The sequence below is a fragment of the Grammomys surdaster genome, unplaced genomic scaffold, assembly GCF_004785775.1.
Source record: "Grammomys surdaster isolate TR1022 unplaced genomic scaffold, NIH_TR_1.0 221, whole genome shotgun sequence".
Classification (NCBI taxonomy): domain Eukaryota; kingdom Metazoa; phylum Chordata; class Mammalia; order Rodentia; family Muridae; genus Grammomys; species Grammomys surdaster.
Genome location: NW_021604666.1, coordinates 583,906 through 599,474, shown reverse-complemented (window position 1 = coordinate 599,474; position 15,569 = coordinate 583,906). Strand labels below are relative to the sequence as shown.

The window sequence follows — 15,569 nt, the reverse complement described above, 5'->3', positions numbered from 1 at the left end:
TTTCATCTTTACTTATACTGAAGCAAATGCAAACTGCACAGATAGAATTGCTAAGAAATGTAGCCACATATTCAGCAATGTACCAGGTGCAAATGAATCGCTGTACATGTTGCCAGTAGAGTTTGGCAGTATCCCCAAACTTGTGCATTTGGATGTGGCATTCCCTTTCAGAGCTACTTACCCAGAAAACACACCTTCAATAGCACAAAAATACCTTTGCACTAAGTCATGGTACCATTGTCTGTGACCACAAAATATTGCTAGCCAAATGTTTGTATGTAGGAAAATACATGGTATGAGATGGGTTCAATAACATGATACAGGAACACAGTGACGTGGTTCAAGGGGAAAGAAAAGGCAGAAAATACCATGGAGCTGAAAAAGATTGTTTTTGAAAGACAGAAGGCTTAGCATGGTAACATAATGTGCCAAATTTAGGCAAGCAAAATTAAGGAACAAAGAAAGAGAATCATAGATTAGTAAAAGTGGATAGTTTCTGGATTAAGATAGAAACTCTGGGGAAAGATAAATGGAATTGGGATTGTAAAGACATCTTTTTATAATCTGTCTTTTACAGATATGTTAATGCTATACTTATCCAATAATTATAAAGAAAATCTTTAATTGATATGGGATGGTAGTAATAAAAGCTCCTAATTCCCCCCCAAAAAAGGAATGGAAGGAGGAAGGAAAGGATAGAAATAAATCATTTTAAGTGTATTTAAAATGAACAACTATAAACAAAGGATTTACAATGGGTAGCTAACACAAGTAACTTCTCAACAATAATCAAATGATATTCCATTAAGCCTTGGTGTGGCCGTATAACCTGAAGTCTAAGGGGGTCAAAGTGGTGGCCTCCCTGTCCCTAAAAATGACTTACACATAGTATCTTTTCCAACATTATTCCTCACAGCCAATAGTGAGAACGTCTGAGATAAACATGTTGTAAGAGAAGTTCTCATCTCTGGCTTTCATTTTTTCCTCCCATACAAGTTGCATTGAGAGAGAATATGCTCCATCTACTGCTCTACAGCTTCAATATGTACTATAAAAGTTTATTATGTTGTGAATGCTTAAAATCTTTATGTACATTTCAAATGATTCCCTCTCAAATCCTCTCCCACCAGTGGGATATACCCACTTCCACCAGTTCAAGGAATTAATAATCCTTAGGGTAATATCTTGCCGTTTCAAACCTTTTCATGTGCACACATCAGAATACACTGACACTTGTTATATAGACATAGCTGTCAGTTGTCTTAGTTTATTCACAAAAATATGTTGTACTCAGCTGTGGTGATGCCCTTTCTTAAATGACTGGAAGCTAATTCAACACTAATTTCCAGAAGTAGCAGAGGCAGCCCAGTCTGATGAATGTCTGCCCAATCACTGATCAGCTGCCTTGTGAACCTTGCATTGATACAAGTAAAATGGTTTACTTTAATATCTTTAAAAAGCATTCTATTTATTGTATTACTTAAGGAAACTGTATTAACTGTATTGTATTAACTAAGGAAACTGGGTAAATATGAGAGCCTGACAGTACAATTTGAATTTTGCTTAGAAATGGGTTTTTGAAAAAAATATGAGGATGATATAAAGTAGCCATCTATAGGCCAGGTGACTAGGATATTTAACATGAAAATGATGCTGGTGGCCATATACTTCTAGAGAAGCAGCTGTATCCAGGAAAGAAACCACCCAGAGTCTGACAGAATTTTGGGAAATCTTCATGTCATCAAGTGCCTTTAGCTCTTAAAAATCTGTGAAGGTTTTGTTTTCTAATCTCTGTGTTGTCTTCCATTACTTAGATTCTTGAATCTATCCCAGTGTACTCTTTCTTCAATATTCAGTCATATAAGATATATAGCATATGTATATAGACACATGTATATATTCAGACGTGTAAGTTTAGGTGAATCATAAAAACATAATGTATAAAAATGGTCAGTGTCTACATAAAATCCCCAAACAAGTCATCGTGTGTGGATGTATTTCATGTGTGTATATGTATGCTCCTATACGTGTGTGATGTAACTATATGTGTGTTTGTGTGTACCTATGTGTCTTTCAGTTTGGAGTGTATGTATTCAGCTTTTCTCCAGAAGTCTACAAATCATTTAAGAACACAGTTATTTCCTTTTCCCTCTATATTCTTCCATATCTGACCGTCACACCCAATTTCTGTATGATACAGATGCTCAGAAAGTAAACTCATCTTGTTCATCCCATTCCTCATTTCATTATATATGTTTTACCCATGCGTCATTGCACTATATACATCCAGTATTATTGAAATCATTCCTCATTGTATTATATTAATCTAAGACTATTTAACCCACACATCCAAGACTAATCTGAATGTTTAAGAAGTCTGAGACCAAGATTCTTATTTAAGAAGTTATTTCTTGGTTTGTCAGAAACTCAATATTAAAAATGACTTTGGGATGTTCCTTTTTAGAGGGCTTCCCACAATCCTCCTTATGTTCCATGTCACTGGTACATCATCCACAAGACCCGGTATTTTGACTCCTGACATGATTATGTGATCTTATCTGGTTTTGAATTTTATGTAGGTAGAGTATTTTATTATGTTATATATTATGTGTTCATGATTCATTTTATTAAATATTAATGATATATATTCATATAGAGAGACATGTATTGTGGAATTCTTGACAATAATGGATATTTTGATGGACATTTCTGATTCTGTTGCATTTGATCCTCAGTAAAATATGACTGAATTCTCTTATTTTAAAGATAATTAATTGTAGAGTTTCTGTGTCTCTGACATTGTGGTCTGTCTCTCTGCCTCTCTATATCTCTCTGCCTCTCTGTCTTCCTATGTCTCTGTATTTCTCTTACACTCCCTCCCCTTTCCTCATGCATGTATATGTGTGTGTGTGTGTGTGTGTGTGTGTGTGAGAGAGAGAGAGAGAGAGAGAGAGAGAGAGAGAGAGAGGGAAGGAGGGAGGGAGGGAGGGAGGGAGGAATGAAGACATGAAGAGATATGATTGCACACTATGGTTTTATATTGGCTAATCACATGATTTTGTTGCTGAATCCAGGGCTGCAATGAACATGGAATGAGATTTCTCTTAGACGTAGTGATTTCAGTTCCTATGGACACATACTTAGACGTGAGATTGCTAATCATATGACAATTTTGTCTAGTTTTTTTGAGGAACTTTCCGACCAGAACTGTACCAATTCTAGTCCTACCAATAATACAGGTAAGCATGGAAATGTCAGACTTCACCTTATACACACAGTAGTAGTGTTCATCAATTTTAAAAAGATTAAAACAAAATAAAAAAACTAGACCAAAATAAACAAAACCATGCCTCAGTGCAGAAATGTTAGTTTTCACAGGGAATGGTGAGTCTGTACTCCCTGTGTAAAAGCAGAGGTGCCAGTCACAACCCCACTGTGCTCAGTAGTTCCACCTGTCTGACTTAGAGCTTACATGCTCATCCTGTGCTTGGATGAGTGAGTAGACACTTGTCATTTGCTGACAAATCTTATGCAGCACATGTTCATATCCTATGTGGGGTTCCTACTCCAGCCATTATCCCTTTTCTCTGTCTTTCTTCCATCAGTTTCCAAGAGTTCTTGGCTCTCCCTACATTCTGCATGCAGGTCCTCTGTCTCACAATGTTTCTCCTTCATGGGTACATCGATCCCTTTGGATTTCACAGCACAGTCCTTTGAAGAAGATGAGGCTTTTCACGTCCATCTGAGAAATATGTAGTCACCTTTCCTTGCTGAATTCCACTCTTGGATGAGTCTTTAGTGTGTTACAGTTGAGTGAAAAAACATGATTCTCAAAAGGTTATACTCCTAAGTCCCGAATCTGAGTGTTATTTGCTTAAAAAAAGTTTATTCAGCTGTAGTTAAGGAATTAAGATAGAGACAAGAGGGTAATCACTGGTTTTCTTAAATTAACTCTAGGTGTCTTAATAAGTATTCTTATAAGAAATGTGTGGAGAAGACAGACACACAGAGGACAAGGAAAGGAAGAGGGGGATGGGAAGAGAAATATAAAAGACAACAGAGAAGGATGTGAGAACCAAGAGGGAACACTGTTATGAGCAAAAGCCACACAGGAAGGAGTGGTGTCTCCTAGAACCTGGGTAGGAATGGATTTAGTGTCAACATCTTTGCTACACACTGTCTTCTTCAGAACCATGAGAGAATATGTGTCCATTGTCTTGGACACCCAGTGCATAATGGAGTGTTTAGATCCGGCCTAGGATGTGGATGTGCTTTCTGGCTGTATAGAGTTATCTCAGCATCTGGCTCCAAGTTTAGTCATATCACATTGAGAAACTGCTGTGAGGACAAAGGTTTGCAGGTTATAGTCCAGACCCTCTGGCTGTCCTCTTAGCTCCCTAGAAATAGCCCTGGGGATCATGACCAGCCCGCTTCTCTTTCTGCAATTTCTCTTTGTTCCTCCCTGCCTCTGAGAGGTAGCTATGGCAGATTGCCCAAGATCTGTGACTCCTCCTTCCTACAATAAACCTTCCCCCAATTAAAAAGCAAAAATCCTATGATTTCTTCTCTTTTGGACCTGTCCTCCAGCTTCCTGTTTGGCTCTACAGTTCTCTTGTGCCTTCAGATGGACATATAAAGAAAGATAGATGACAGACAGCTGCTAACAGCAAAAACAGACAGGCAGACATACGCATAATATATTGATGACACAGAAATACAGACAGATAACGGATGAACAAGCAGTATTTTTTTTATTTTATTAGTTATTTTCAGTTGCAGTTAAGTACTTTTAAAAGATATTCCATTATAACTAAAAGTCTGATGCAACTGTTTAAGAAACCTCCATGTTTTCCCATAATTTCACTTTTTTGATAGAAAATTTTAAAATAAAACACCCCCACCCCCCAAAACAAACAAACAAAAAACCCAAAACAGCTCCCAATTCTTAGGTAAGGTATTGGCTAGTCTAAGGTACAAGGCAGCGAATACACAAACCCTTTCTTCTCATATTTCAGATAAAGCTGCATTTTGATATATTCTTTCCTGAATAGGAGTAAATTCATTGTTCTCGATTTTCTGTCACTTGTATCGGAGTGAGAGAATGAGATGGACAATCCATCTCTTAATTAACTGAATTGCTGTAACACTTAAGAGTGGACTGTGAAGTAAATACATTTAGACTGACCATGGTGAAATGTTACCACCTCAACTGTTTGGGAAGTTAACTACAATCCTCCAAGAGATCAGAAGTTCAAGACTAGCATGGGTAGTATATGGAAAGCTCTATCCTCAAGACAAAACTGTAAATGAAAATCCAATTTTACTTACTTGTGTATTTATTTATTTATTTATTTATTTATTGTACATGGGACTAGACCTCATTTATGTTTACAGTCTAAGAGAGCATCTTTTTTGCATTGTAGAAGAGATAGGAACAAATAATCTTTTCACTTACAATTACTTTTAGGAGAGTGTGTGTGTGTATATGTTATGTGCGTGTGCGTGTGTGTGTGTGTGTGTGTGTGTGTGTGTGCATGTGAGATAAGTAACTGGACAACTCCTGGGAGGGCTGGTTCTCTTCTGCCACCTTGTGGGATGCATGGGTCAAACACAGGGCATCAGCCCACTTGTAAGAGTCATAGGTACAACTACTTAAAAACAGACAATGTTGTTAATAATTAAAATAAGAAAACTTAAATATTCATTATTTTGTTAATAGTTTAAAATGTCAGATATTAGTAGGTATGAGAATTACTTAATACACAAGAGAACAAATGAAGAAGAGAATGCTAGAGAGAGAGAGAGAGGGAGAGAGAGAGAGAGAGAGAGAGAGAGAGAGAGAGTGTCTGTGGTGTGTGCATCTGTTTATGGTGTTGTACATATCTTTGTTGTATGTGTATGTGTGTATATGTGTCTCTGTGTGTGCATGTGCCTGTGGTGTGTGTGTGCATTTTTCTGTGTGTGTTGTAGAATTACGGTTTGTTAATTTAGAAAGCAAGATGTTGAGCACTGAATTTCTCACTTTGAAAAGCTGTTGATTAAAGTAAGAATTCTGAGCAGGACTTTAGAAAAGTATCTCATCACATACTTACCTTTACACACACTTTGCTGTGCACAGAACCTACAGACATCATGGTGTTATATAACAGGCTCCCCAGAGGCCACATTCTCCCTGATCAGACAAGAGGACAGATAACTGGGTGAGAATTATGAGCATATGAAAGTTATCTAAACACTGATGATCCCAAGGGAAAAAGGAAAAGTTTTGAGCTACAAGGGAATTAACATCTAGTGGTCCTCAGATTGCTGATGTGAGGATAATTGGTTGAGATCTGCTGCTTATCCTCTGGTGTTTCTGGCTCTATGACAGACTGTTGCATGGTATGTAAGGTGGGCAACGCAAAAAGAAATTTCCAGTCTGTTGGTTGACAGTGACACACTGAAGAATAAAACTGAAGAGATAAATGGTCTAGACTAAGAATATATGAGCACATTAGATTCTATTTTGTTTTAATTGGTGGGTGTTCATTATACATGGTTTCACACTACAATCTGGTCAAGAATATCATGGAATTTGACCATATTTGTCCTGCTGCTTGTAACCTTTAACTTTGCATTTATTTTCTCTCCTACTTTCCCTATTCTTCCTTCTGCTTTTGTGTCGACAATGCTCATAAAACTTTATGTGTATACATATGAATATGCATAGAACCATGTATGCATCTATAATTTTAAGCCCTACTATTAAGAAAAACCATGCAATACTCCTTTTCATTCATCTGATTTATTTTCCTTAATGGTGATATTTTTGTATCTATTTATCACCACAAGACTTAATTTCATTCTTCACTTTGGTTAAAGAAAACTCCACTGTGTACATATGGCACATTTTTTTACTTATTCATCTTATGATGGACACAAAGGCTCATTTCATAACTTGACTACCATGGACAGTGTTGCAGCAACATAGATATGGAGTTATCTTTGTTATATGTGTGAGTTCTTTGAGTATATTCCTAAGAGTAGCTTATCAAGATCAGTTAATAAAAGAAAAAAGGAACAAAATTAGATATTCTTCCTTATCAACAGTTGGGAACACAGGGTCAAGAAAAGAATGTGGAATTTTTTTGTTACTTTCCTTATAATTTTACATCCTCACTTTTTTCTGATATCAATTATGAGCCATTAATTTTTGTTAGGGATATTTTGAGTGTTAGTTTATCTTCTATTTAGTTAGATAAATGACTGACATCTGATTTAAAGGTTTCCAGTTAGCATTCAATAGCTGAGTTTTAATGAAATTGAGAAAACTTTACTTAGAAATGCATACATTGATGTGTTTACATAAATATGAACCAACTTAGTTTATGAGTAGCCTTTTGCTGGCACACAGCCTGCAGTGAATACATCAGGAGTCCATTAATATATCCAGAAACTATACTTAAGTGTATAAGGTTTTGATATGAATCATTTTCACAGATCATGATTAGTTTAGTAACTTATATTTTTTAGTAACTTTACTTAATAATTGTGTCCTTTTTCTTTAGTTTTGATACATCAGAGATCTTCGTATCACTGAGTTAAGTAGATGTAAGATTTTACTGAAGATGACTTTGAAAGTCATTTCACTTTATATGTTATTTTCCTGCAGGATTTTCCCTTTCTTCAAAAATACAGGCAATTTGGAATAGTTCTCTCTTAAAAGGTCCCAGAGAGCTCTACTTTTGAATTTAAATATTTTCACTTTCAATATCATGTACATTTTCTCTCCCAGGGAAGTGATTCTACACTCACCGTACATCCATTTTACAGCACTTTGCATCGACACTGGCCCTCCCTGCTCTCCTAATACATTATTTATCTGTGTGTGCAGAATAAGAACAATGCCAGTGAATGGCTGTTGTCAGCACATTTCTACATATTAATACCTTCCCCCAACATTGCTTAACATTACTAGAATCAATAGGCAACACAATTTGGTCTTTTTCATGATATAAAAGAATTTTATATTTCCAGCTAAGATTCTAATTTATATATGTTTTAAAAATCTCCATTCCTTTCACATTCCTTTCTGTGAAGCTTGTGGAGGATGATGAAGAGAGATACTGTTTTTATGGTAGCTATTGATTGATCCTCTGACTGTGACATGTAGTTCCTTGCAGCTTACTGGACTCACTCAGTGTTGAGGGTCAGTACACTATGGTCATAAGACATTAAATGACTTGCCTAAGGCCATATGTCTAGTACCTGGTGCAAAGTAAAGAAGAAAATGATCTTGACTTTCCACAGTTGAATTAATAAGGAAAAACAGTAGCCAGACATGTTCATGTTAAGTTCAAAAGATGCACTTGTATATAACAACTAACCATTCAAAGCCTCATTCTTCCTTGCATATTAGAAGGAACTATACATCTGTGGTACACATGTATGAATACAAGCAAAACACCCGTATACATTATATAAAATAAATCCAAAACTAATTAAAAACATGAGGCTATGAGTCTTCTGGAGAGATTAGGACTATATAGAATACTTAAAGAGAGGCAAGGGAAGTGGGAAATGCTGTAATTATGTTAAAATCTCAAAATTAAATCAATTTAAAGATAATTAGATCGTATTAATCAAATCCATCTCAAAATACAGTGATTTAGTTGGGCCTGGACTGAGTCCTGGCATCAGAATCATTGTTAAAATCCCAGTTGTTTCCAATAATCTAAGAACCTACACATGGTGTATGAGAATTAGCAGAGTGGTGATCTTAAAATTGGAAATGTTTAAATAGCTAACTTAGAACAGTACGAGTGCGGAAATTTTTGAGTTACATTGAGAGGAGACATGTTTTCTGAGCAAGGGCAAGGGTCTATTTTAGTTTACTTCATTAGATAGTCACTGTTCATAGAGACATTGTTTGTTCAGACTGAGTCCTTGAAGTTAAATGAATGCAAACAGCATAACAGATGCATTTGCATGGTTGGAGTAGTGAATACAAATTAATATACTCAAAGAAATGAAAGCAATTAGGTGGGTAAGGATTTTGTCTCATTAGCTCCTTCTGGGTTTCCCAAACAGGACGTATGAATTGATCAGGAGAGGCTTGGCAGGGGTTGTCATGATTTTTCTGGAAAGTTCCGTCGGGAGAGGCTGATGATCTTAAAATTGGAAAATGTTTAAATAGCTAACTTAGAACAGTGTCTTAAGGAATCAGTGGAAGTTACTAGATGTGAAAAGGAAGGAAGAAAAAGTGACTGAGCTGTAGTTCAGTGGCACCTGTCCATTTTGGATGGGTTTATTGTGGGGTCTATTGTCAGGCTCTTGTTATAAACGAGGCTCAGTACATTGTGTGCTCACCAGAAGATTAGAAATGGGTGATGTTATCATGCAAGTCTACTGGGCCAAAGTCGGTTTACTTCATAGCATCTAGTTTCTACCAATCCCCACTGCCATATGAAGGACACAATTTATAAAGGGGTGTCAGTTAATCCAAACCATTGAGTGAATGGGCCTGCAAACAGGTGGAGACAAATGCTGTTTACTGCTTTGCTGTTAATCTTTTGTCCACCAGAGCATAAGGTAAATAGTTTTTTGAGAATAAAAAGGTATCAATAACTTCTGCAGCATGAGCACAGGCAGATTGAGAAATTACATGAGCTCCATCACTGGCATCCCATTGCTTAAGAAGAGTTGCTGAGTAGGAGAGGTTGCTTGAAGTTTTGGTAGACAGTTTGACAGGGGGGAGGGGAGGGGGGTGGCGGGAAGGGTCAATCAGATGATGAGCCGGGCAGTGGTGGTACATAATCCCAGCACTTGGGAGACAGAGGCAGGTGGATTTCTGAGTTCAAGTCCAGCCTAATCTACAGAGTGAGTTCCAGAACAGCCAGGACTACACAGAGAAACCCTGTCTCAAACAAACAAACAAACAAAAAACAAAAAAAACAAAAAAACAAGACAAAACAAAACAAAAAAGAATCAGATGATAAATGAAGAAAGCAAGTTTAGAAAACTGGGAGGGTATGTCTTTCCCAGACTTCAGTGAATTCCCACATACACTATTCTGTTCCTTTTCCTTCCCCAGGAAGCATACGACATTTACATAGCAGACACCCCAGTATTCCAGTCCTCTTTAAGATAGAAACCTGTGTTAGTTCTACTTGAAGCTTTAAGAGCTGCTGACGTGTGACACCTGTCTTCATTCACTTAAGTGCACTAACATTAAATGAATGGCTGAATGGATAGATATGGTTTCTCCTTCCCTGCTGAATATCATTAAACCATGTGTGGTCAAAACTACAAGTTATAGTTGTTATCCTGTTTACTTAAAGGGTATGTGATTTCAGTAGTGATACAGATTGTGTTGAAGAATCTGGCCTTAATTGAAAATTCAGTTGTTTGATTTAAATTTAAAAACTTAAACTAGGCATTGCTGGCTTCTGCAAATGGTCCAGTTTCCACATCATGACAAAATAGCTTTTTTTTTTTTGTAAATTCACTTTACAGATCAGTATCAGTCCTTCCTTTCCTCTCAGGAACCCCTCATGAAAGTCTTCCCCCCCATTCTACTTTCCCTTTCTCCATTGAGTAGGGGAAGCCCCCCTCTGGATGTCACCACGCCACTTCATCCCACCCTACCCCTACCCCCACCCCCCAAATATCAAGTCACTATGTGACTAGGTGCATCCTCTTCCACAGGCAAGCAGGCAACAGGCTCAGGGACAGCCCTTGCTCCAGTTGTTGGGGGACCGGCATAAAGATCAAGCTGCTTATCTGTTACATATGTGCAGAAGACCTAGGTCCAGCCCAGGCTTGCTTTTTGGTTGGTTTCTCTTCTGATTGCGCAAATCTTTCATCTTTTACTGAAGATTTCCTGGGAGAGGACAAACCAGCCTTTTAAAGGATCCTCCATTTCAAGTTCCTTGAATGTAAAAAGTTAAAAACCACTGAGTATGATGCAAACCTAAAAAGGATTGCAGTTATAGTAACTTGGCATATGTTATGGACTGAATTGTGTCAATTTAGAATTTCTGTGTTAGAGCCCTTGCCTGTAAACATCTAACAACTCATAACCATAACTAAAAATAGAGTCTTAAAGAATGATCTAATTTCAAATTATGCTGTTAAGATGAACTCTCATCAAATCTAGCAGGTCTCCTTATAATGAGGAATATAGGCTCAGAGGCACAGTGGATACTTGTACACTGAAGCACAGTGAGGGAACAGTGAAAAGGTGACCATCTATAAGATAAGGAAGAAGTCCTCAGGAGCAATCAGTCCTACCTGCACTGACCCTTTGACCTTGAACTTCCAGCACCCAGAACTGTGACAAAACAAAGTTCTGTTCTATCCATTCGGTCTGCAGTGTTTAGTTAAAGGAATCCAATATGCACTTTACTTCTCAATGATGCTGAATCTTCAGGGTCCTTTATGTCTTTCAAGATTTTGAGTTTTGATATGTAAAAGGCTATTAATACTATATTATCAATAAACATAAATATATGATCCCTATGCATGTAGGCACACAACATTAAAGATTCTGCCACTTGAGCTAGTGATCATGTTATCCTAATTGTCTGAGGTCCATCCCCAGAACCTACATGAAGGTAGAAGGAGAAAATCAAATCTACAATGATTTTTCTAACTTCCATACACAAACTCCAACATACATCATACACACACACACACACACACACACACACACACACACACACACAGAGAGAGAGAGAGAGAGAGAGAGAGAGAGAGAGAGAGAGATTATTTTTTCCAAATAAAGTTAGTTGGAAAATGCATAATTAAATTGGTGATAAATGAGAAAAACAAGAGCTGTATTACATGTGCATACATATACACCCACATATGTATATACACACAAACACATTCATTTAAAAATACCAATTGTGTCTAATGTGAAGAGTTTACTTGCTCATATAGGAGTCTTTTTATCTTTTCTTTTCAAATTGAAACACTCAAATTATTCAAGGATAAATCTCTTTATAAAACACCTATATGTTATTGTCAAATCTTTATAAACTTTGAGTGGGAGCATTTTATAAGAAATTACTAGGCTGCCTTGGTTTGATGTACAGTGATACATTTAAACTGCATTTAAGTACAGATGAGAGAAGGAGAAAAGGCTCCTATTATAAAGATTAATTTCCTCAGAAAGTGTTTAACATTCCTCCCGTGCAATGTCTACATTCACTTTTGTATTATGTCCTTTAACGAGATGATGTTCTAGTTAAAGATTTTGTTGAGTTATTTAGAAGAGGCCATTTAGCTCTCTGAAGTATTAGGCTATTTGGATGTCATGAACCTTCTGAAACTTTTATCTGTCTTTCATAAATTGTGAAGGGTTATTAAAAGAATCCCATGTCTGTGTGAGTTAGATTTTTGTTTGTTTTCTGTCTGTTTTATTTTGTTTTGTCGTCAACTTTGTCTAAGCTAAAGTCATTTGAAAAGAGGAACCCTTATTTGAGAAAATGTTCCTATCAGATTGCCCTGCATGCAAGTCTTTGGAGTATTTTCTTGGTAATTAATTAATGTAAAAGGGCCTAGCCCTCTATGAGTTGTACCAAGGCTAGACAGGTTATCCCTGAATATATGTGAAAGCAGACAGAGCAAGCCAGTAACCAGCATTCCCTTGTAGTCCTGCTCTTAGTTCTACCCTGAGGTCCTGCTTGAGTCCTGTCCTCCCATCACGATGGTCTGTAAACTAGAAGATGATAGAAGCCCTTGCCATCACAAGTTGCTAAATTTTGCTTGTGGTGTTTATCATCACATTAGAAAGCAAACCAATACAAATTCATTTGGAGAAAACAGAGCACTTAAATCATAGTCTTGGCCTTTTTCCAAAATTCAATCATGTTGGTTGCAGAAACATTAGCCTATTCGTTTATAAGTAGGTAACATAACCCTTGTACAGAACATAACTTTATTAACTACTTCATCATGTTAGTTATTTGTGGGCTCACTTATAGAGAGCTTTCCTAGCATGCATGAGATTTTAAGTTCAATCTCTAGTACTACAAAATAAATAAGTAAATAAACATAAATAATATATAAATATAATGAGGAAAGGGGAGGGCATCTGAAATGTAAATAAATAAAATATCCAATAAAAAAATAGAAAAATCCTAGAGGTGGGTTTGTTACTCACATTAATGGTGTATGTTTCTAAATTATACACACACACACACACACACACACACACACACACAGAGAGTCTTTTTAGTTTAATATGCCTTATATAGCTCAATGGCTGGACCACTGCCTAACTTCCATGTGGTTAATCTACCTCCTGTCAATAATCCAGAATTATTACTTACTAAACTATATTCTAACTTGACTGCTCTGAACCCAGAGGGCTGCACAAATGGACTGTGCACTGGGCCATGCTCTCCTGGCTCCTCCACATGGAGGTCATGCCTCTCTGTCCTGCACACTTCTCAGGCATAGTGTCTCTTCTCCTCCACACTGTCCTGGCATGGCAGATCTCCTTCTCCATTCTCCTTCCTGTCCCAAGCCCAGGATCCAAAGATTTTCCTCTGTCTGCCCTACCCAGTTATTGGTTGTTGCCATCTTTACCAATCAGAACAAACTGTGGACAAATTGTCTCACATCTCTCTCCTGCAAACAACTTTGGGGACTCAAATTAACATTAGAATACAAGAAGCATTAGGTCAAACCCACTGTGTGTGTGTGTGTGTGTGTGTGTGTGTGTCCTTCCCTGGAAACCTAGAAAGCTTCTTAGCGTTCACACTTATTGAGACTCTATTATTGCAAAATATTTTTCTAGTATTCAATATTTCAGAGATATCAGAGTGACAAGTGACCATAAGTAACCAGTGTTTTACATAAGGAAGTAATGTTTGCATAAGAGACAAAGTTTTAGACTGGCTATAAGACATTATTTGCCATTCAGTTGTTTGTCACAAAATGTCACATGGTGGAATAGACCATTTAAAGCTATGAGCCTAGTTTCGCTGTGACTTTATCTTACATGTACACATATGTGCATGTGTGCATACATGTGCGTAGCACACACAAACGTACAACGTGTCATCTTGTGTCAGTTTCATGTCAAAATCAAAGTACTAATGCCTCTACTGAGGTGACCATGGTTGTTTCCATGCTGTATGAAGTTTATACCTGTTTTGGAATAGCTATTAGTTGCATGTGAGGTCTATATCCGTGGAGAGAATAGTTGGAGCCATTTAGTTTATGTTATGTGATTTGTTTACTTCATATATCAAGTAAGTGTTCCAAAGGTTTTATGGGATTCTTAACTTATAATTATTATTTTAAAATGTATTTCAAGGTACTTACATGAGCTCATACCTATTTATACATTATATAAAGACACTAATAATGAAAATCAGCCTTATATCTATTGATTGCATTCTCTGATCTGTATAAGAGAAAGAGGACCACTATCTACTAGGTTGGAGCTGGATAAGTCAATCATAGCCACAAATCATTAAAATTTGTAATAATATAACATGTTAGAAGAGATATGTCTTGTAGAGACCAGGATGTTTTTCAACTATTTCATCATGTTAAATAGTTATAGAAGCAGAAAGAACATTGACCTATATGTTTTAGGAAGCCACAGTTACCCTGATACAAAAAAAGATCACAAAAGGAACCAACAAAGAATGTGAATTGCAGACCAATTTTCCTTATGAACATTGATGATACTTGGAAACTGAATCCAAGAACTCATCAAAGCTCATCTACCATATTCAACTGGCTTTATATGAGATCAATAAATTTAATTCACTATATAAACAAACTGAAAGAAAGAAAAAAACATTGTCATCTCATTAGATCCAGAAAAGACCTTTGACAAAATTTGATACCGTTCCATGGCAAAAAGTTCTGGAGAGATTACAGATACAAGGGACATACCTAAATATAAATAAAGAAAGTGTAGGGCAACCCTATACCCAACATGAACTTAAATGGAAAAATAGAAGAACATATCAGAAGATCTCCCATATTCATGGCTTGGCCATTCTACCAAAAGCAATCTACAGATTCAATGCAATCTCCATCAAAACTCCAACACAGTTCTTCACAGATCTTGAAAGAATAATCTTCAGCTTCATATTACCATAGTCCCCATAGGCTGATAGATTTCAATGTTTGGTCATAAGGTAGTGATACTATTTGAAAGGATTAGGAGGTGTGGTCTTGATGAAGAAAGTGTCTCCCTGGAGATGGTCTTTGAGATTCTGAAAGCCAATACCAGGCCAGTGTCTCTTTCTTCCTGTTTCTTTCAAATACAGATGTAGAACTCTCACCTTCTCCTCCAGCACCATATCTGCAAACATGTCACTGTGCCCCTTACCATAGGAATAGACTAAACCTGCGAAGTTGTAAGCAAGCCCTAATTAACTGCCTTTTATTTTAAAGAGTCACTGTGGTCATGGTACATTTTCACATCAATACAACATTGACAAAAGCATATGGTAATACAAAACTGAAGAGAGCCAAAACAGTCATGAATAATAAAAGAACTGCTGAAGGTATTGCAATCTCCAAGTTGTACTACAGAGCTACAGTAATAAGAACAGCAT

The 15,569-nt window shown here is 36.8% G+C and overlaps 1 protein-coding gene across 1 annotated transcript in view; it reads left to right on the top strand.

Moving 5' to 3' along the window:
- Thsd7b (thrombospondin type 1 domain containing 7B) overlaps nt 1-15,569 on the top strand; it is an 834,275-nt gene that overhangs the window by 402,779 nt on the left and 415,927 nt on the right. The window lies entirely within an intron of this gene.